The sequence below is a fragment of the Mycteria americana genome (genome assembly GCF_035582795.1).
Source record: "Mycteria americana isolate JAX WOST 10 ecotype Jacksonville Zoo and Gardens chromosome Z unlocalized genomic scaffold, USCA_MyAme_1.0 Scaffold_30, whole genome shotgun sequence".
Taxonomy (NCBI): Eukaryota; Metazoa; Chordata; class Aves; order Ciconiiformes; family Ciconiidae; genus Mycteria; species Mycteria americana.
The window spans coordinates 2,286,415-2,308,183 of NW_027445437.1; the positions used below are offsets into that span (position 1 = coordinate 2,286,415).

At 51.6% G+C, this 21,769-nt stretch overlaps 1 protein-coding gene across 1 annotated transcript in view; it reads left to right on the forward strand.

Moving 5' to 3' along the window:
- Window positions 1-21,769, forward strand: part of NEDD4L (NEDD4 like E3 ubiquitin protein ligase) — a 564,086-nt gene that overhangs the window by 208,462 nt on the left and 333,855 nt on the right. The window lies entirely within an intron of this gene.

The following is a 21,769-nucleotide window of genomic DNA, read 5'->3' on the forward strand; positions in this document are numbered from 1 at the left end:
AAATTCAGTTCACTTGAGCTCAAAGTATCAAGCACAAAGCCAGTAGCTATAGAAATAGGTACGATCCTGGACTCACTGCAGCGATTGTTTCGAGATGCAGTCTCACTTCCGAAGTCGGTAGGGAACACCTCTGTGACCACACGAGCCTCAAGCACAGTTTGCAGTTTGTCACAAGTTCTGTGTTTGTACCTAATGCAGACGCACACTCAGGAGGTCAATTTAACTGCTACAGTACGTGGAGCAAACACAACGTTTTGAAAGATCTAGATTTTTTTAGGTCATTAATACGTCCTCTTTAGTTACCAGGAATCTAGTTTCTCCTCGACAACGTCCTTGTTACCGAAACGTATTTAGCCTTCAATGTATTTTTGTTCATTTTGGGGGTATTTTATGGTACTTTCAAGCAGGAAAAAACCAGAAACAAGCCCTTCAGATGCCACCGACCATTTTAGATGTGCCGCATATGGCTTCAATACGCCATCTAGGTCTATTGCATCCTTAAGTTCCTTGTATCCACCAGTTACCCAAGCTGGCGGGAACACAGCACACCAAAGAGACAGGATTACTGCAAGCCAAAGATGTTTATAACTTGCCATTTTCCTTCCGTCATCGCTGGTGCGGGCGGTTGTTTGGCGATGGGGAAGCCTCACAAACTCCAAGCCCTCTCTCCACCTCCGGCGGCTGCCGTGCAGCGGAGCGGGCAGGCGGCGCTGGCCGCCGATGTCAGCAGAGCCCCGACCGCGGCCTCCGCGCTCGCAGCCGCACCGATGCCGCGGCCCTGCCCACGCCTCGCAGCCCCGACCCCCGCCGCCGAAACGGCCGCAGCCGCTCGATGTGCGCACTTACCAGTGAACGGCCCCTCCTGGGGCGCCGGCCGAGTCCCCGGCAGCAAGCCAAGCGCGGTCGTGGTTCTTTAGAGACACTTGAGACTTTTTTTATGTACTACTTAATCGAAACCAAAGAAACGTTTTCTGCACCTACTTCTTCTGCAACAAACTGTTCCATTTAAAAATAAAATGAAAATAAAAAACCAAGGAAGCACGTCAGGAAGCAAACGAGTAACACACTGTGTTTTGACAGACATCTTGGACATTTTAGGAAGCAGATCTCAAAGAAAGGGTTGACAAGAACGAGAACAAAGCAAAGCCAGTACGATTGCTGCTTCATTTGACAACTCAGTCATCTTAAAGTTGAAGATTGTCTTTAATTTGTGCCTATGCAGTTTTTTCAAAAGAACAAGGAACAGAGCAACCAAAACCTCAACAGCTACAATACCAAAGATGAGGATTCTCACTCCTTTTGTTTCAGTTCATTGTCTCCTCTTGCATGACTAAATGCATATAGCGCCATTGATCTGTGTACAGGTAACCACTTCTGTTTCTTTGAGCAACCAAAAGGGTGGGTTTATTTATGTTTTTCCTGTTTCTGCCCCACACGGGATCTCTCCAAGAGCTGCATGGACTCCAAGTGCAAGATGTTGGGATACTACGCTGGTACATCTCCTCTCTCCAGAGCCACCTAGGAAAAACATGTTGGTTGGGTATGACTTGTTTTGTCAGGTAGAGTTGGTCTCCTGTATGTCTAGAGCTTTGAACAGCCATCCTTCTGTATGTGAAAGCGGTTGAGTAACCTGCACTCTTCTTTCTCTTCCCCAGGGATAAAACTTGCAATATATGTGTACCGATTTATGTCATTGTAAGTGCTGAGCACCGCCCCAGCCTGGCTGACTGAGATCAGATCCCGATCTGAACCGAAACGGAGGTTTCAGCAGTTCATGTGGCAGTTCAGTAGTTCGTTTTGACATATTAGACATGTTATGTTGGTTGATCAAAGCCATGATGATCCAAATCATGACACACAGACCTAGGTCCAAATTTATCTTCAGAGCTGGAGCGCAGCGGTACCATTTTGCTCCATCTCTACCTTGAAATGAGGGCTTCTTTTTAACTACTTTGCAAAACTGCTGCAGTCATTTTCCAATGCTTACACTTGAAAAAAGAAAGAAAATCAAAAAGCCTTGTTGGCTCAGGACAGGAAAGGTAAATTCAGGATCCTCACAGCTAAACTGACAGCACATACCAGCTCCAGGAATCAAAACATCCTTCAACACAGATTTCCAGACAGATCGTGCATGATTTGAAAATGATCCAAAGAAGTCTTGTAGTCAGACGTGGAATAAAGCCACCAAAAAATGGTTCAGGTCTGGGCTGATGCGTACCGATGCCTCCGGGTATTTGAGTGAGAAGTTCTGAGTCAGCGCGCTGTAGAGCAGGGCCCAGCTGAGGAGGTTTGGTCATGTTGAAGTTTCACCTTCATTCCCATCCAAGAGGGTGCACTGAAACCAGCCTCTCCATGTGCATTTTGAACGTGGCATTGCCCTCATGGGAAGCGTCTCGTTCTGCAAGTGTCCTCCCGCAATCTGCAGCAGTGTCAGGCGATGCTGGGTTTCGGTCGCTCTACTCGTGCTCCATTCCATAGTGCCCTTGCAGCCACTGCAGGAGATGACGCACCACCAGTGAAACCCAGCCTGCCGTCCCCTACCTCCCCTTCCCTTACTGCAGCCAGAAGGCAGAGGAGTGCATCTCGGGCGAGGAGAGTCCCAGGCGTCCTCTAAGGCGTGCGCTTGGCAGTCGGCGTCCCGCCGCAGAGATGGGCGCGTGGGACGCTTCACGTAGGGCCATCCACAGACTGGTGGTGTTGCCTCCCGCGTACCCCCGTCCTTACAGGCAGCGAGGAGCCTGCCCTGGGCTTCTCGTGAAGTCTGTGAGCCAAGACCTGGCCTTTTTATTTCTGTTCAGGGTTCATCCCAATAGCCATAATGAAGTAAGTCCAGATCAACTACTGAATTATAAAAATAGGTATATCCAGTGAAATCATGAATTTTCTCCAAATTGTGGAAGTTCTCGTTATGCAATATTATGGCTTAAGTTCTCGCCTCGATCTTTCAAATGTTGATCCGCAGTGTGACACTGGGAACGATAGAATTACACGGACCGAGTAGTACCGAGCCTGATGTTACTGCCCGCACTGCGTCACTTGTTTAGCAAAACGCGTGAGGCTTCTCCGTGCTGGGGATTGCAAATATGTCAACACCCGTGTTTCCTCCGTATTTGACAACAATCATTTTCATCTGAACATCTGAAAATACTGCTGCATTTTTTATCCCTGCATCTTTCATGGCCCTGTGTTACGTCTTCCATTTCACTGTCAACTCTTGTAGGCTTTTATGTAGCAGCTATCTCAGAAGAGGAGTGTCGATAGCGTATACTGTGGGTAGATATATTTGTATGTACGTGTATGAGCAGAATATATGCTATATTCTGCCCATACAAAAAAAACCTCAAATAGATATGTTATGTTTATATACCATATATTTATGAACCTATAGAGACGTGTAATGTAACTTGTTCCTTTTATTTATTCTGATACGAAAGACTAGTATGCACAGATAGTATCCCAGCATCTTCCGTACCGTGTACTTGGAGTTACTACCATGGGCACATCCAAGATGAATTCAACTTTCAAGAAACCTTGGATATTGTTTAATCATCCGTGAAGGAACAAAGAATGTGCTTGATGACTTCGGTTGAATAGCTTTATTCTGGATCTCTCTTACCTAAAGCTGAAGCCAAAGACGAGAAGGACTAAACCAGCAAACTACGCTCAGACCTGCGTAAGGGAATAGGGATCTCCTCTTCCACAGCAAGACACGGTAACGACATGGTATTGCAAAGGGTGTGCTAGCTTCGGACAAAACCCAATGTTTTTCTTGCTTGTCACAATACCTAAGTATTTTTAAGACACGCAGAAACTTTATACTTGGCCTCCTTCCTATTTATTAAGGGGAATTTTTATTGTTTAAATTTTTTAAAAAGGCAAAGCTTAAAATGGTTTTATTTTTTTCCAGACACTTGTGGGTTTTAACCCAATATATTGTCTATCAATAATGTAATTTATTTAATTTAGTCTTAGACTAGGTCCCGAAACCTCTGTTCAGCCTAAATCCCATTGAGTTTCATTTTAGCTTTAAAATTCAATGGGAGTTTTGCCTGAATACAGGCTGCGGGATCAGGCTCCAATGTTAGTTATTTGTAACTATTTAATTCAATGATTTATGAATTCATTTCGGATCAATCTTGCTTATTTATCCATTTTACTGTTGTAGCGCATCAGAGATGCAAAGCCTGTGTTAGTAAATACCCTTAAAAGTTAGTATTGCTTCATAGAGCAGCCCGGTTCTGTTACAGACGGGAGGAAAATAACAAGTTACATAAAACAGGAGTCTAGTTTTAATTTCTTCTTTTAACTGATTTTAATTGTTTAAATATCAAAGTTTAAATTATTTAAGTCAATCTCTTCCCGTCTGATTAGAAAGTGCGACGTACCTTTATTATGGCACATAAAGCCTTCATAATATAACTTATTTATTTAACTTATTCATCATCATCTGAGGATGCCCTCGTATAGTTTTTATTTTTTATTTAGAATTACCTTCAAAGCACTACAGCTGATTTTCTGTAAGAACAACAGAGCGAATTTTGAGGACAAGCAATGAATATTCAACCCAAAGCTGTGCATTCAGAAACAGTAGGGAAAAAAGACACTGGGATACTTTGCCTGAACTTTGTGGCTTCTTAAAACTTACGCTGGGGGAAAAATAATACACGCCAAGCAAAAAGAGAGAAACCCTTAAACTAGCTGCTTCCAAGAACGAACTTCTGTGTGTGTAAAAAAAGGAAAAAAGAAAAAAAAAAGGAAAAAAGAAAAAAAGAAAAAACCTTTCTATTTCTAGTGAGAACCAAAGAGGCTACCTCACTGACTTTTTCCATTTGTAATTTTAATCGTGTTGATGATACCAAAGATACCAAAGATTTCTTTCTCTGTGCGGTCTGCATTTTGCTTGTGCTCTTTTATAGTTTCAACTGTTCTCGCCTACACACAGCAATGTACAGCTGCAGCCCAGATACCCAAAGAAATACCGCTCGTGGAAGCTGCCAGTTCTGGTGACGACACTTTCTGTGTTTCCCGTACGCCTTCCTGCCAGCCAAAAATGTTTGGAGACGTGAAACCATTTCACGTCCTTCCCCACGCCAAATTCCGGTGGATGGGACGGAGCCGTTGTGTTGACCTGGCGACGAATGCGGGCTTTGTCTGTCAGCGGCTCCCGGGGAGAGGGGGCTGCCTGCCGCCGCCTGCAGAAGCCCTGCTGAAGCGTTTGTGGGTGTCATTCGCCGCGGCGGCAGCAATTAGCCGTAGAGATTATTATTGTCAAGCAGTGCCGTGCCTGAAGATAACCTAACGGGCTGCTCTGTGGGCCCCACGCGGGCAGAGCCCGCTGCTGACGGCTGGCCTGAGGGGAGGGGCATTCCTTCCTTTTGGCCACCTAGACAGCCAGCAGCAAGCCCTTTGCCCGGGCGAAGGCCGGTTCTGCCCGGCCCACGCTGCGTCTCTAATGGCCCCGGCGGGCACAGCGGATACGGAGGCTGCTCTCTCCTGCTCGCATTTTGTTGTTGTTGTTTGCAATTACAGTTTTCGTATGAAAATCAATTAATTATTTTTCTCAAGTTAGCAATGAAACAAAGCTACATTAAGCTCCATTAGTATCATGTTCCTAAGTGATTACTTAAAAGTTGGTTGGTTGTCTTTGGGGAATCAGCGGTGCCCTTTAGCACTTGTTTCTTTTAGCCTGTTTTATCCTGTTTATACGACCGAACCGAATGCTCCGATGAGCTGGATGCGCTCCTGGGCACTGCTTGCTCTTCCCACCACGCTGTACCTCCGCAGCTTCCCGGGGGCCCGGCCAGACACGGGGTCAGCGTTTCTTTCAGAGCCCCCTAGTCCTGCCGTTAGCAGAGCCTGTTCCGCAGTGGAAACAGTAAGAAGGTGAGCACTGGCTGGTAGGTAGATTGAAAAGAGAAAAATTGATGCCACTTAAGGCAGGTGACCCTCACCCCGGCATCTCCCGCCCTGGTGACACCCGCGTCAGCGCGGAGCCCGGCAGACCGCATCGCAGGGTGGGCCGGGGGCCGTGAGCCGGCGCCGCCGTCTGCTGCGGGGGCTTGAGCCTTTCCCTAAGGAATCTGCCCGAGCACGGCCTTTGCTTCACGCAGACAGATTACCAACAGCTCAACACAAACGCTCCGCTTTCGTTAAACCTTGCCTTTTGGTTTGTATTTCTTTTTGGGTTTAAGTCTGTATTGGGAAAGATAGGGACTTGACAAGTGTGCTTTTTATATCTATATATATATATTCCTTCAATACAAAGCTATAATAATTCTCAGGATGCCTTCTGGGCGTGGAGGAGCTGCTCCGTCCTTGTGGTAGGTGAAACCTTCCCGCCGTGCCCCTCGGCCCCCCCTGCACAGCACGGACGGGTGGCAGGCTGGACACAGAAAATCCCCAGAGCTGGCAGGGTCCTCTGCAGCAATCGCGGTTCTTACCAGACTCATGCTTCACTTGCAAAGTGTGACATTACCACGGGACGAGTGCCTTGCTTGAACCAAAGCAACGATTTTGCCAGTCTAGACCTCTCTGTGCTTTTTTTTATTCTTCCTGTGAATACCTCAGCTTCAACTGGGCCGCCGAATCGTACCTGGTGGGCTTTTTGTACTGTGGTGCTTTGCAATGCAGCCCTGCAAAGAACAAAACTCCTAATAATACCAAAGGCTCTTCCCCTTCTCCTTCTCCTTCTCCTTCTCCTTCTCCTTCTTCTTCTCTCCCTCTCCTTCTCCTCCTCTCCTCTCCTCTCCTCTCCTCTCCTCTCCTCTCCTCTCCTCTCCTCTCCTCTCCTCTCCTCTCCTCTCCTCTCCTCTCTCTCTCCCTCTCCCTCTCCCTCTCCCTCTCCTCCCTCTCCCTCTCCCTCTCCCTCTCCCTCTCCCTCTCCCTCTCCCTCTCCCTCTCCTTCTCTATTTCTTCATGGTTCCAAAGCTTTAATATAAAACCGGGCATGTTGGCAACGCAGACCGTGCAATCCCTTACCGAATTTTCTCAGATATACCTCATAGAGAATAGTTGTTTAGAGTAATGTTATTATAGCGTATGTAATAAATTATTCACTGTTTCTTTTTGGTAACTGTGATTTAAAAAAGAAAAAGCTTTATACGTTTTAGGTTGTGCTTTTGTAATAGACGGAAAAGGTGCGCTTAAAAATGTACGTCAGTCTTTCTTCCTGTTGGGTTTTTTTGTTTATTACGGATTGGGGAAAAGTTGCAGAATGAGCCCAAAGTTTACAGTTTCATATTTTGCTGAAGAAACAATCTGTGTTAATTTGCTCTGTTGAAAAAAAAAGAAAAAAAAAGATTATTTTCTACATTTGTGCTACTTGGTCTGAACAGCTAATTGTTCTGTGTGACGGTGTAGTATTATCATTAGCAGCTGCCAATCAGCGCTACCGTTCTTATGCATGAGGCAAAACCTTAGCAGTGTGACGCATCGTGGTTCTTAATGGCAACTTCTTTTTCACGTTTGCAAATAGGTCTTTTGGTTTGATGGTATTTATTTATGCATGGAGCCTGTTATCTGTTAGCAGTTGTGGCGCAGTTGTGTAGACATTTAAGCTGTGAAAACATGCACAGTTTTGCCTCATACGATTCAGTACCGATAAGAACTGATACTTGGATCCGTTCTCATCTGTCTGTGTTTTAAGCACACGCTCAAATTGAATTCCAGTTAAATTAAATTTTTATTAGAGGAAAAGTTTGGCCAACTAGCAGCTTGTGCCCGGACGATTCGATTCGTAAGTCCGTCACTTGAAAATACACGTCTTGCTCAAAACGGAGCCAACTGTGCGTTTTTTCCCAGGAACAGGAGTTACTTTGGCTTTATGGCAGACCCGCGGGCACGGCACCGGGGACTGGGCACGGCGGGCGTGCTCGGGAGCCTCGGCCACGTCCCTCGCCCCGTCTGTGGCTCCTGCCCAGGCCGATCACCCCGCGTGTTGCGGCGAGGCAGGCGCGAGGCAGGACGCAGACGACTTAGGGACAAGCCCGTCGCGGGGCGTCGGTCCGGGCAGCGCGGCCAGACCCCTCGCCTCGCTCCTGCCTGCGCGGCCCAGCCGGTCGCCCCGCTGCCGCGCTCCTGCCGGGCGGGAGCACAAGCACCGGCTCCGGCAGCCCCGTCACTCCCCACCCTCTGCTCTGGGTTCCGATTTCTTAAAATGTTTCATACCCCCTTTGATTTATCCCTCGTGTCCCAAAGCAGTTCCACGCTCAAGGGCCCCAGTTTTACAGTACCGCTAGCGGACTGGCAGGTCGATTGTCTTTGATATCCGGGTCCGGCTTCAGACTCTCAACGTAACCCCGACTCACTGATGGTACTGGACATAAAGCCAAATCAACTACTCAGTACGCTTTACTCTGCGTAGAAAGTGCCGCTTGGGGAGTAGGAGGATGAAAGTCGCAGTCTTCTAACAAGGCATCTGAAGTAACGTCGGTAGAGTGTTTATATTGTCTGTCATTAAGGATATATTAGAGATGTGCTTTCATGAGTGCAAAGAAACATATTTTTATTTGGCCTTATGCAGTAGATTGTGATAATGAAAGCTTTGTAATATAGTCTGTTTATTTTTTTTTCTTATTTATCTGCCAAAGACAGTAATGGATACAAGAATTTTAAATAGGTTTTTTTGTAAGACAGTTAATGATTGTAATAGTGTTTAATCTTCCAGAAAGCGTTATATGTTCTTCCGCAATAAGCAGACTCGGTATTTGTTTCGGCAGACTCAACTCATGCTAGCAGATCCCAGACACTGCTCAGACGACACGCGGTTGTTGTAATACCTACACGCTGAGTTCACCTGCATTTTTCGGTCCAAAGGCAACAAGGGGTATGTGAGACGATGACAATGTTCACTACTGTGGCCAACAGTAGATGGTCCAGCTTGCTAAAATTTGCCAAGGTACTTGTATTATGAAATTTAAGGTATATTTTATTATGTCATTTTATGTCATTTTTTAACTTTGTGGAAGGTGATACGTTGAACTGAGTGTAAGCTGAGTTTTTCAGACAAATAAAGTAGCTAAAGAGTGAATGTTATTTTATCATTAAAGGGTTTTTACTCAATGATTTGTGCCAATAGATGTCCTTTATCTTAATGACAAGTATTACATTGCTTTCAAATTTTTATTTATAGCTATTGATGTAAAACCCCCACACACATATTATTTGCCAAAGTTCAATAAAGGAGGAAAACAACGCTTTTGCTTCCTTGTGCGATGAAAAGTTCCTGTTTTTTTTCCAGGTGCCTTCCCGGTGTCTAGCTGCTCACGGCAGCCTGATCCTGCACCGCGGGGCGGGGCGGAGCGGAGCTGTGCTGCTCGGGCCCCGGCGCCGGCGCCGGCTGCCGCCGCTGCCAGGGGTACAGCAGGGGAAAGCAGAGCCCGGCACAGTCAGACCGACGTAGGACCGCGTCCCGAAAACGCTAACGTTGCGTGCAGGATCTGGCCAAGTACGAGCAAGATGTACTTGAAAAAAGATCTGACACGTTCTCCTATGAACAGAGCTCAGGCAGCTAGTGCCGGAGACCGTCCAGCAGCCTTCCAGCACCCGGAGGGGCCTACAGGAAAGCTGGAGAGGGACTTCCTACCAGGGCACGTAGTCATAGGAGAAGGGGTGACAGCTGTAGACTGAAAGAGGGGAGATTTAGATTAGATACAAGGAAGAAATTCTTCACTATGAGGGTGGTGAGGCACTGGAACAGGTTCCCCAGAGAAGCTGTGGATGCCCCCTCCCTGGAAGCGTTCAAGGCCAGGTTGGACGGGGCTCTGAGCAACCTGATCTAGTGGAAGGTGTCCCTGCCCACGGCAGGGGGGCTGGACAAGGTGATCTTTAAGGTCCCTTCCAACCCAAACCACTCTGTGATTCTATGATTATAATGGAATAGGGACAAACCAGAGCACGGAGAGAAGGAGCTTCGTTATCCCGCAGATGATTTCTCAAGCAGAGCGTTTTACAAACCTTCTCTCCCGGGTCTCCTCTCGCGCAGACTTGCCAGTGCATTAACCTTTACTCCTCCTGCTTATCATGCGTGGTACGATGCATACGCATTGACTTCAGCGCCACTGCTCAGGGATCTTTGCACGACAGGGACTTCGGGCTCTGGCATGGGAGTATTCAAGGTCTTTTGTAAAGACAAATGCTATAATTATGCAGGCTGACTGAAAATGAAACAGAGCACTGCATTCGCGTCTGGTAACGCCATAGCTCCTGAGCAGAGGGTGGTGATACGGCTTTGCTCTAGAGGCTGAGAGCAAGAGAAGAAAATGGGATGAGCGCTGCGCCTGCTGAGCATCCTTCTTCCCACCAAAAGGGTCTTGGCCCCCTGGGGCAGGGGGCGACAGCGCTGGCAGCGCTTGGAGGGGAAGCGACGGGAACACGGCCCGTCTTTCCTCTGCTGTGCCGGTACCTGGGTGCGGGACCCGCATGCTCCCACCGTTCTCCCCAGGAGTTTTAATCTCCGCACTGGGTTGGGGGAGGGCGTTGGGTTTGGCTCTCGCAGGTGGGACAGGCAGGAGCAACTGCATTTATAAGCAGAGCTTAATTACTTGTGTGCAAAATCCTGCCTCAGCCTGGCCAGGACGCATCAGGTCCTGTTCACAGAGGGTAACTCGTCTGAGGAACCAGCCGTCCTTCAGCAACAGTCACTGGCGCTGCTCCCAGAGGGGCCCGCGCTGCCACCAGGGCAAACCAGCTGAAGGAGGGACCAGCAGAGACAGAGGTCATCAACCCCAGCTTCTTTATCCTTGTCCTTTTCCAGTGGCCTCTGGTTTTCCCAAGAAAATTCCAAAAATTGGTTCAGTCGGTGGTAGCTCACTGTCTACATTACAGCAGTGAAGATGTTTGTTAAAGAAGAAATCACCTTCCATGTAAATCATGGAATTACATGATGCACTGCATCTTAATTTACCATAAAATCAAGTGAATTATCACACCTTCGTTCCCTGCAGCAGCACTACCAGAGGAAGCAGGAGGTTCCTCCAGCTGAAATTTCAGGGCCAGGTTTGCGTTCATTCATTCGTTTTACTCCAGCTATGGGAAAGACTTTTTTTTTTTTCCTCCTTGAGTAATCTCATCGTAAGTAGACCAAATGCAAAACTAAATGAACAAGGAAAACCACTTTCCTGTGTTTAGCCCTTAAAAAAGAGAATCCCAAAAAAGAGAAACCCATAAAAATGGCCCTTCCCTTCCATAACCTTTTGGCAGCGTTGGAAGAGTCACTCCGGACGCCATTCCTCTCCGCCCACCCCGAAGCCACTGGCAGGGGCTGGGCTGTCGGTCGCCGCCTCGGGGCACCCAGGCGTAGCCCGGGGAGGGCAGGGCGGGCGGGAGGGACTCTGCAGCCCCCCGGGAGCCGCCGTGCCCCGTCCCCGGGCGAGCACCGTGTGCCGCACGCGGGGCAGCTGGGGCGGCTGCAGCACCGTCGCCGGTGAAAAGGCACTGTGGGTTTTGTTATCTTGAATCTAACCTTAACACCGATTTTTAACCTTGGGGTTAATGAAATCACAGAAGAATTCATTTTCATGCTCATTCTCCTCATCTCTCTCTCTTGACACTGAGCCAGATTCTGCCATTAATTACATTTACGCTGCTTCATTTAACTTTGCTGAGTGGCTACCGGCGCAAATAAAAGCGGACCTGCCTCTTCAGCGTTTTGTGTCAAAGAGCCCAGAACGCTGCCATTCAGGTCTCCTTTCCCCCTTCACCCTCTGCCATGGGGTGCAGCGGGGACTCCTGAGGAAGGGGAGGGACCCGAGCCCCCCCAGGCCCCTGCTGCCGGCAGCTCGCGCGCCCACCAGCCACGGGGCTGGGCATCTCTTTGAGCGCCCTGCCCCACGCTGCCCTCACAGCTACGGCCGGCTGGTCCACGTGCAGGGGCAACGGCAGCGACCACGCAGCCTCACCCTAAACCCGTTGTCCCCGCGCACCCGCGGAAGGGAGCCCACCCGCTCAGATTTGGCTTTGGCCCAAACCAGATGCCGGCGCTCAGGCTCTGCGGCGAGCGCAAGAAGGAACAAGCCGGGTTAGGCGCGTTTTGCCCAGCCCCCTCCCCGTGCAGAGCTCCGGGCTCTGCCGCGGGCAGCAAACCGGCCGGGCGGAGGCGTCTCCTCCGGGAGAAGGCGGCGGTGAGGACCGCGGGAGCGAGTGCCACCAGGATGGCGGCCGGTCCCGGGGAAGGGCCGGGAGGGTGGCTGACCACTGAAAGGGTAAAAACACTTCAACAGCAAAAAGATAAAAGCGACGGCACTAAGACTAATGCAGCCCACGGTAGGTCATTTCCCTTTCACTTGCGGGATCGTTCCCCTGGGAATGCATTTTCCAGGCACTTAGCAGTGGGCACATCTGGAAGAAGGAAACGGCACCATTTCATTAAGCTGACAAAAAGCTGAAGGATGGCCTGAGCGTGTGGCAGGATTTCAGCTGGGCTGCAGTGCTGTATCGGTACGGCACGCCGCTCAGCATCTCCTTCAACTGCAGAAAATCCCCCAGGCAAGGGGACGCCTTCAGCTCCGCCGGTGCCCGGCTGCACCGGCACTGACGCCGCTGGCCTTGGCGGGTGCCAGGCTGTGCCGCAGCAGCGAGTGGTGCTGAGAACGCTGGGCATTACCCGCCGACCCCCCGGACGGGGGCTGATCCAGCCCGGCACCTGCCAGACTTGCCGGAGCATCCTCAGCACAGCCCACCAGCAGCCGCGGCCAGGCCCCCCGCGCACATGGCAACGCGCACTTCCAGGGGATGGAGAAGCAGCCGCGCTTAGCCGAGGAACCGAGGAGGATTCGATGCTCCGGATCCTCCCGTAGTCCCGGCAAAAGCTCCTGCCCGCGCACGGCAGCCGCGGTGGGGCACCCATGGCGCCTACGTGAGACTCTTCTTCACCCACCTCAGTTTATCGGCTTATGTTTGAGTCACGTTTGGGCCTGCAAAACACACCAGTGTGAACGCAAAACGGCGTTAAACAGCTGTGGTGTTTCTTTGCACGCCCTCTTCCAACTCTTCCTGACAACCCAAGGGCAGGGAGGGCAGGAGCTGCGACGGTTGGAGCGGTGTCCCCGGAGCAGAGCTGCTTCCATCTCCCAACTGCACCTCTCCCATTCCCCCGCCACTTCCTCCATTCCCCCGCCACCTCTCCCGTTCCCCTCCGCCACCTCTCCCATTCCCTCCCACCACCTCTCCCATTCCCCCACCACCTCTCCCATTCCCCCGCCACCTCTCCCATTCCCTCCCGCCACCTCTCCCATTCCCTCCCACCACCTCTCCCATTCCCCCGCCACCTCTCCCATTCCCTCCCGCCACCTCTCCTGTTCCCCTCCACTGGCTGGCAGCAGCTGGAAACCTCCCACAACAAGAATTGCCGCCCTCTCCTCTTGTGGCTTTTCCCAGTGCCGGGTTGTGACATCTGCACTCGGGTCGACGCCAGACTTCGCATCCTGTGGTGAGGGGATCAGCTTCCCTGTCCCTGTTGGAGCAGCTCGTTCCCGTGAATTCCCCTCGACTTGCTCCTTCTTCATCCTGCCAGGGCTCACACAATCATTCCAGGTTAAAACACCTTAAAAACCCTCAGTTTTGTAACCAATGTTACAAAAAACACACCAAAAAAACGTATTTGCATCGCGGGGACGCAGGGGCACCCCGGGGAGGCCAGGCCAGCGGGTGCCCCTGCTCCCTGGCTGGGCTCCACGGTGCGTGGTGGGGAGCCTGGGGTGCTCCCCGAAATGTTCACCCCCAGCTGCCCCCGGCAGCACAGCCCAGCCCGAAGGAGCGGGTGCCACGCTCTTCTCCTCCTCCTCCTCCTCCTCCTCCTCCTCCTCGGGCAGGCCGGCACACAGCAGCGCCGGGGACGGCAGTGCATCCGTCAGGCTGGACTTGCCAGTAACGATCGCTGTGCCGGACCCGCGGTGATCAGGGCACGGGCCCCTCCTGACTGCAGAGGAAGCGCTGGCAACGGGGGCTTTAACTTACAGCATTGCCATCTTCTGCGAGCCAAACGCTCAGCCCCGGTTTGAAGCCTTGTAGGGAAGCCTAGGGGAAAAGCCTGGAAGCCAGCCTGCAGGGAAAGCTGCACCCTGGTACAAAGTGTCATTATAAGGCTTTCTTTCGGGGAAAAACAGCAGATTGTGCAATACCACTGGCATTTTTTTTTCAGCACGTGGCACGGAGGTGCTTAAGCAAAAGAATCAGGGGGAAAAAACCACTTGTGATAGTCAGCGTGGTGGGACACCACAGCGGGACTGTCGACGCTCAGGTGGAAACAACCGGTGTCAACACACACGCACGCACACACGCAGAGGAGAAAAAACCAAGATTAGCGCTGCCTGCCATAAGATGCACCCACTGGAAAAATGCCTTTCAGCTTCTGCACATATAAAACCTCCGCGAGTGACTCCAGGGTCCATCTGAGAAAGGCCTAATGGCAGGAAGCCATAATATATTAAAACAGTAGATTAAAACAAACAAGAACACTTTGGATCATGTTACACATCACTTTCCTCACGCCTGACAACAGAAGAAATCAAAGGCAGTAAAAGACAATCGTAGACCATAATGGCCCAATAACTCTGGGATAAAAGCGCTTGTGGGAGTTGGCTGCGAGGAGCCCGGCGCAGGCCGCAGGATGCGGAGCCACCCCGGATCCCGCAGCGCTGCACTCAGGAGCATTACAGCTTAAGTGCTCGTTTAAGGCTTCCTTGAAAATGCAGCGTGCTCACTTGAGAAACGTAATTAGGCCTTGATTGCGGGTGATGTTCACACGTTATGGATCATCCTTAAAAATGACAGGAAAAGAACGACCGAAGGCTCTGGATTCTGCGTCATAGCTCCCTCCTCATCATCCCGGGAGGAAGACAACCCCCGGCAGCGCATCCACCCCGTCCCCCCGGGGTGGCCCAGCCCGCTGGCACCGGCAGCAAGGGAAGGGCCCCTGGGCCGCACGGGAGGGCTGGCCCTCCCAGGACCGCTGGGCAGCCGCCCCGAAGGGAACGGGGCTGCTTCACGTAGCACGGGTCGCCCCGTAGGGCTTTGCTTCCCGGCCCTTTCAGGAGGACGCGCTGCGGGCGCACGCTCTCTGACTTGCCGCGCGCACGCGCAGCCAGGCGAAGCTTAAGTTTGTCCCCAGGCACCTTCTCGCCTATGCAGACATTTTAAAAAGATTTAGAGTGCCAGCAGCCATTAAGGTACTCCTTGCACCCTCTAGCACCTCAGGCGCAAACATCAGCTTACCCCAAACCCGGTGTCCAAACCTCCACGTCATCCCATGGTAGCTGGCTGGTTCCTCAGTGCAGAATTCAAGGAGAAACTCCTTTCTCCAGGGTCCTTCCTATTGTTCCTCTCCCTGTAGCACCGGGACATTTGGGCTCTGTGCCGGGACGCCAGGCGGAAGCTGCAGCTCTCCCACGCGCCCTTTGAAGGAGCACGGCCTTTTCGCGCTTCCCTGGCTGAGAAGCTGCAATCCCCCTTCAAGCTGTTTTGGGCTACTGGGTCCCCGATGAGCAGTAAATTATTCCAAGACTCTGTTCTGCCGAGCAAAGGACCCACAGTCCTCTCCGTGAGAACAGACGGTCGTAGCAACTTAACTATGAATCACAAATCCTGCCGTGCCGGCTCGGCTGTTCGGTTGGACTTGGGGCGGTTTGCAATGGCTGCTAACGCCATTCTGGTGCCCGCCACTCCCGCGTAAGCTCCCAAAGCCTCCTCAGGGACACCTCTCATTCAGCTCTGCATACAGCAGTCTTTTCTCCATCCCTCAGCCCCAAATCTGCTTTGTCTTCTCACCTCCACAGCACATTGTACGTCCTAGAGCTGAGCTGAGCTGACTGCGGCATTGCTGTCGCGTCAGTTGGCATCACGGATTTCTATTAAGCGTTGACGATCCTTCCAGAGGTTACGACTCACACCACCTTCCTGCTCTCTGCTCCTGGTTCCCACTGCTGGGTCCCCCTTTGGTCTCTGGGCAGGGCCGGTGCTCACACCGTGCTGCCAGCAAAGCATCTCCTGGGCGAGACACAGTGGATTAATGCTGACTTCATCCATCAGAGAAGATCTCCATACCGCTAAGCCAGCTCACGTCGAGATCCCCCTCAATTTCCAATAATCCACTGACAGACCTCAATGTTCTGCAGGCAAGCTTTTCAGCTCCCGCCGGTTACCAGGCAGGGAGGCATCCGTGCTGGGAGCACGGGGAAGGAACCGGCCCGGAGCAGGGCCTTTGCACGACGCACCGCCTCCGTGCCAAACGGGAAACGTGGAAAACGCGCTCCCACGCGCGGCTGCCTCGGGCGCCTTTTGAGGGGACCTGGACATAACGCGGACTGTGATAAAGTCAAGAGAGTTCTCCAGAGCAGACAGACAGCAAAATCCCGGCGACGCGTCCTCCTGTTTTTCCATTTTGTGAAAGTAGCGGGTTTTGTCTATATGAGCATCCATGTCAGAGGGAGAGCATACAAATACGCTGACTCTAAACAATGCTCGAACCTACAGAGCTTGTGGTTTAGGTACTGCAGTCCTGACCCCGCCCTGACCGTAAAGCCGAGGGAAGGAAAGAGCGCAACACCCGCAACAGCCCTTTGCCATCGGCCGGAACCGTGCTCCCCCTCGCCCCAGGGGCCCCCGCAGCCCTCTGGCACGGGGACACCCCCCTCATCCAGCAGGCGTCAACCCCGCTCTTAAATTCCTGGGAGCTGCAATTAGCAAACGCATTTGCGGGGAACATCAGGACATCATTTACCGCACGTGTGAGCCCCGTCTGTCCCCGCTGCAGATTCTGAGCCCACCTTACGTAGCATCGGAGCTTTTCCAGTGACTTCACAGAAACCTGGGGTTTGCCATATTTTGCTGCATTTGAGTGCTTTCTGCCCATGGTAGCAGCTGCAGTTCAGACCGATGCAGCGAGGCACTGCCGCGCTGCTGGCAAGCAGTACATGGTTTGGCAGGATACCGTAAGATACCGTTAGTCTAAGCCATATGCACAGGCTTAATGATCCCAAAATCTCACTTAATATCTTCAGTTTATCTCTAGCTCTGTTAATGGAAGCAGAGTGCTGCAGTTTAATGTAACGGGCTGTCTTCTGATCGAAGTTATGCTGACATAATTATTCAAGGAGGTATATTGACTTCAAATTATTTACCCGAGCCAAAATTAACAGCAGCATATTATCTCAAACACCAACATAAATTCTGAACGCCTCGAGCAGAATCCTGCGCTCACAGGAAGCTCTGCCATTGCGCCGTCTCGGGCAGGCTCCCCTTTGCCGGAGATGCGTTTGCACGCTTGTGGTGCGAGTTGGCGACGCCTGTGGTCCCCAGCCGGCTGCAGGGTCCCCAGCCGGCTGCAGGGTCCCCAGCAGCCCGGCCCCAGCCGCGGCTGCTCGGGGGACGAGGTTTCATCCACCCCTCTCCTCTCAGCTGCATCCATCTGCTCTGCGGCTTGAGGTCCTTCAAAGCCTTTCTGGCACCGCGTTAGGTGCCCGGCCCCCCGGCCTGGGAGCACTGTTTGGGGAGAGGTTGCCATTTGTAATGGCTTTTTCCGGGCGCTGCAGCGTACGTGCAGCAGTTATGCTTTCGGCTCCACCGGAGTATTTCTGCTCCCCGCCGCTGTGTCAGGCTTTCCTCGCCACTAGGGAGTGTAAATGTGTCTTCCCATGCATTTCTGAGAGACCCTGGAAACCTCGCCATAAATCAGCAGGAGGGAACGTTGCTCTTTAGTACTTTGTGGATAATGTATTTTGACATCGAGGTAACGAGACGGAGGTTTGACTTGGAACTCCGCATCCTTCGCGGTGGCCCGGGCCCCGGGAGGGATGAGCCCTCGCAGCCGTCCTCGGGGCCGGCGAGAAACACCCTTCGCTGCCAGCCGTCAGCTCTGCCGCGCACTGCGAAACGCAGCGGGGCGTCCCTGTCCCACCCCCGTGACCTCTGGCCCGTCTTCCTGCCCCGCGAGCGATGCGATCGCAGGCGCGCTCCCCTCCTCCGCGGACATCGGCAGCGACGCCTTCGGCGCTTTCTCCCCACATTATGGCCTCGTGATCTCTTGGCCTTTGGGGTTCAGATGTCAGCGGGCAGCCGCTCCCGCTGCAGCCTCCGAGCCCGGGGGGATAAAAGGCCGCGCGTCTCGGAGACGATCCATCTCCGGGCAGTCACGTAAAGGATGCCGTTCAGCCAGGCCAACGGATGCAAATTAAATAACCTTTTCCTGGCACTTACTGACGAGCACAAATTTAGCAGGAAAACAAAAGGCAGATTTTGGACCTGGTCCGAATTTACAAATCCCCGTGCTCCACGCGCAAGAGCAGAACTTGCCCGTGAGAGCTTGAAAGCTATGAATTATAAATAGATCACCTGCCCAGCACACCGCAGGTCATATTGCTAAAAGATGAGTACCTTTCAGAGATGAAAGACGCAGCGCAGCCCATACGTGCTCGGATGGTCCCGATGGTGGTTTGACCCAGCCAGGAGGTACAAATCAGTTTAAGCTTTCGACCAGCCCGTGCCGAGCGTAAAGGTGCGAGGACCCGGTTGTCGGCCACAGTTTCAGGGTCTGCCCGTCCTCCACGAGGAAAGCAGCAAAAGAGGAGAGCAGGTGGACGTGTTACCTCTGCAGTTACTGGCAAGTATACGGGCCGTTTCCTTGGACTCCGAAGATGCACTTGCAGCGGGTACGCTGGATTTTGTTTCTAAGGGGTTGCTGTAGGTAGCAGGGAGCCCAGCTCACCTGCTGTTAACAGGACACGAATATCCATCCTCCTGCAACCTGGACGGATATTCATGGGTTTACCCCATCTACCCAACGCGAAGTGACCTTGTTGCCAAGACAATCCCTTAACTTCCCACGATGAGTTTAGGGAAAATACGCATGGCGCAGCCCCGTGCAGCCGCTGTGAGCCTGAGCTGCCTCCGCCTGCGGCACCACCCGTCGCTCAGTGCCATCCCGCGCACCCCTCGCCGCGGCTCCCAGCGGGGCACCGAGGCGCCTGGAGCCCACCCGCAGCCGCAGAGGGGTGAGCGGCTTCCCCCGAGGTCAGGACTCCCCATACAAATCTCAGCAGAAACCAGGAACACGCCGATTCACCACAAGGCGAGAAGTTGCCAAACCAGCTTCTCTGCCGCGAGAGCAGCGGAGGGCCTGTCACCCCTGCGAACACGGAGGAGCGTCTCTCTCCGCTACCGCATTTGGGAACTGAGAAGGTAAAAGCTAGCAGGTAGGCGATGGCCGCAGACTAACCCATGCTTGGCAATTCTTTACCTTACTGTAACTTTCTAAAGGGAGAGCGAGCCAATGCTTCCACAATGTTATTCTTTTGGGTTCAGATAAATGCGAGTTCTTAATGGCTTAAGTTCTGCCACGCTTACGCCAACATCTCCATTCCAATGCAAAATGGCAAAGCTACTGGCTGAAACACCGGAGGAAAGAAAGGAAGTAAAATCACCGCTCTCCTTCATTCTTCCCAGCTTCCATCCATCCACTCTCTCCCCCATCGCAATCTAGTAACGAGCGCTCACTAATGGATCAGCTTAAGGACGCAACAACTCTCATCACTGTTCTAGAAAATAATCAATCAAGCACTTAATTTTTAACATAAGAAATAAGCTGCCTAGAGACTGTTAATAGATAACTGAATAAATTAACAATCACAGGTGGGATTGAAGACCAGTGCAAATCTTTTATTCACCATCGTCTTGAGCCCGTTTTCCCAGAAAGCACGCAAACCCCGCGTTTTCACAGAAAGCAGGCTGACAGTTCCACACCTTCTCTGAGCGGGCAGCCGGACCTCGGCACGAGGAAACCGCACCACGCGCATCCGTGTGTTTTATATCCCCTTCCACATCCTGAAGCATCACTTGGCATTGCCCCGGACACTTAGCGAGATCGTGGCAAACAGAGCCGAAGGGGCAGGGTGAGGCGTAACTCACCCCAGCCTGAAGGTGCTCCTCTACACGGGAGCAGACTGCACCTTCAAAACAAAGGCTCGGGCCGAATGTGACCCCTTATACAGAAAACTATAAAGGCAGGCGCTGCTCTCCGAGCCAGAGGTGGGCAGGTTCCTGTGCGAAAGCCTCGCTGTGCAATCGTCACCTCCACCAAGGGACCAGTTTAACTGATACTGGAGTTTCTTACCCCGGGTGGGAAGTCACAGAGGTGAGGGCAGTGTGAAATTACCACGTCCAACGTACTGACTGCTGAAAGGTTATGTATACAGACACGTCTGCGTGAGCAGAACAAGCAGCTTGGACTACTGGGGACATCCATTTTCAGACACACGCATAAATACCCAGATGAAGGCTGCTGCTCGCAGAGCTTCATTACTGAACTCTGCCCTCGCGCGTGCCGACTTGAGCCTGAAGGACTGCGAGCCCTGAGGGCTGAAGTGCCGTTACGTCCCCTGAAAACCTAAGGGACTGACCCACCACGGCTCGGCTACTTCGGCAAGTAATCTGGCACATCAGGACCAGACCGGCGTACCTCAGCGGGCGCTGAGGCCCTACGCCAGGTAACGTTAGTCTGGCTCCGTGGACTGAGCGTTCAGATAGGATTTGGCTGAGACCCGGGCGCAGCGGGAGCATTTGGTGCACGTCTGGAGCGCTTCTTTCCAGAGGCATCCAGAGTCTGAACCTCTTGCGCACAAAGTGAATCGACTCCCTGTCGGGGGGGAATCACTGCTTCACAGTTCACTCCTGATCCGAATCAAAACGCTGCCCAGTCCACGCCCGAGTGCTTTTGCTTTCTGGTGCAGAAAAAAGGAAAGGAACAGAGAGGACACCAAATACCATCATAACGGGCTCTTACTCAAGACACACAGCTCAGTTATTTCTTCCAAAAAATTTAATTGAAATTCCATCTTTATGGCAAATGATACACAGTAAGATTATACAAGTTTTTTGTGTTACATTAAATGGAAGTCCTTGTTCAATCTGAAACACGTATGTTGGGCTAAAAGCAAGTATTTGAACACATCTGGCATTAAAAAATAAAAGGAACTTCTCTCTCTCTCCTGCATCTTACGCTTCATATTGATGTCCAACTCTCTGGGTGTGGTAGAAAGGGAAAATAAAGTGAGCTTTCAGATATTCCTAGGAAAATCCCGGCCCCACTGAACGCAGCTGTAACATCCTCTTCTCCAAGGGGAGCAGGTTAGCTCACAGACACTATCCACACACCTTTTAATATTACAGCACCACTTTTGGAAGCTATCACATTTTCTAAAATGCAGCCAGTAATAAGGGAGATTTTATAAACTCCAGAGGAGAAAAACTTCAACTAAACAAAAAAAGAAAAAAGCAAAATTGCAGAGGGTTAAATCAGGAGAACAGCCTAATCATGAGCAAATCCTTCAAAACGTTCCATTTGCAAACACCTTTACTTCCCAGTTCTTTCCTCAGGACACCAAGGGCTCCATTTCCGAACTCCTTTCTGAACTCTTTTGCAACCAATATCCTCAGGCCAGAGCTCCACAGCGCTGGGAGTGCTGGCGTGACGATTTCACTCCCCAGCTCTCATTCCCGTTTGCCAGCCTGCACTGCACCATCCCCGAAGCCCCCCACTGCTCAAGCCCAGCCTGAGGACTCGGCTCCTACCAACAAAATCTTGGGATACAACGCTGCCTCAACACATCGCTCAAGCTCACTTCCAACTGGCTGCTTTTTGCCAGGGCATATGTAAATGATAAACACCTGCGAACGAAATAAAGTACTGCAAAAGGAGTGCAGAAAAAAAAATCAAACCAGATTATTGTCCGAGGACTAGAGTCTCCCAGATGCTGCCACTTCCATATGCTCGAATCAATTC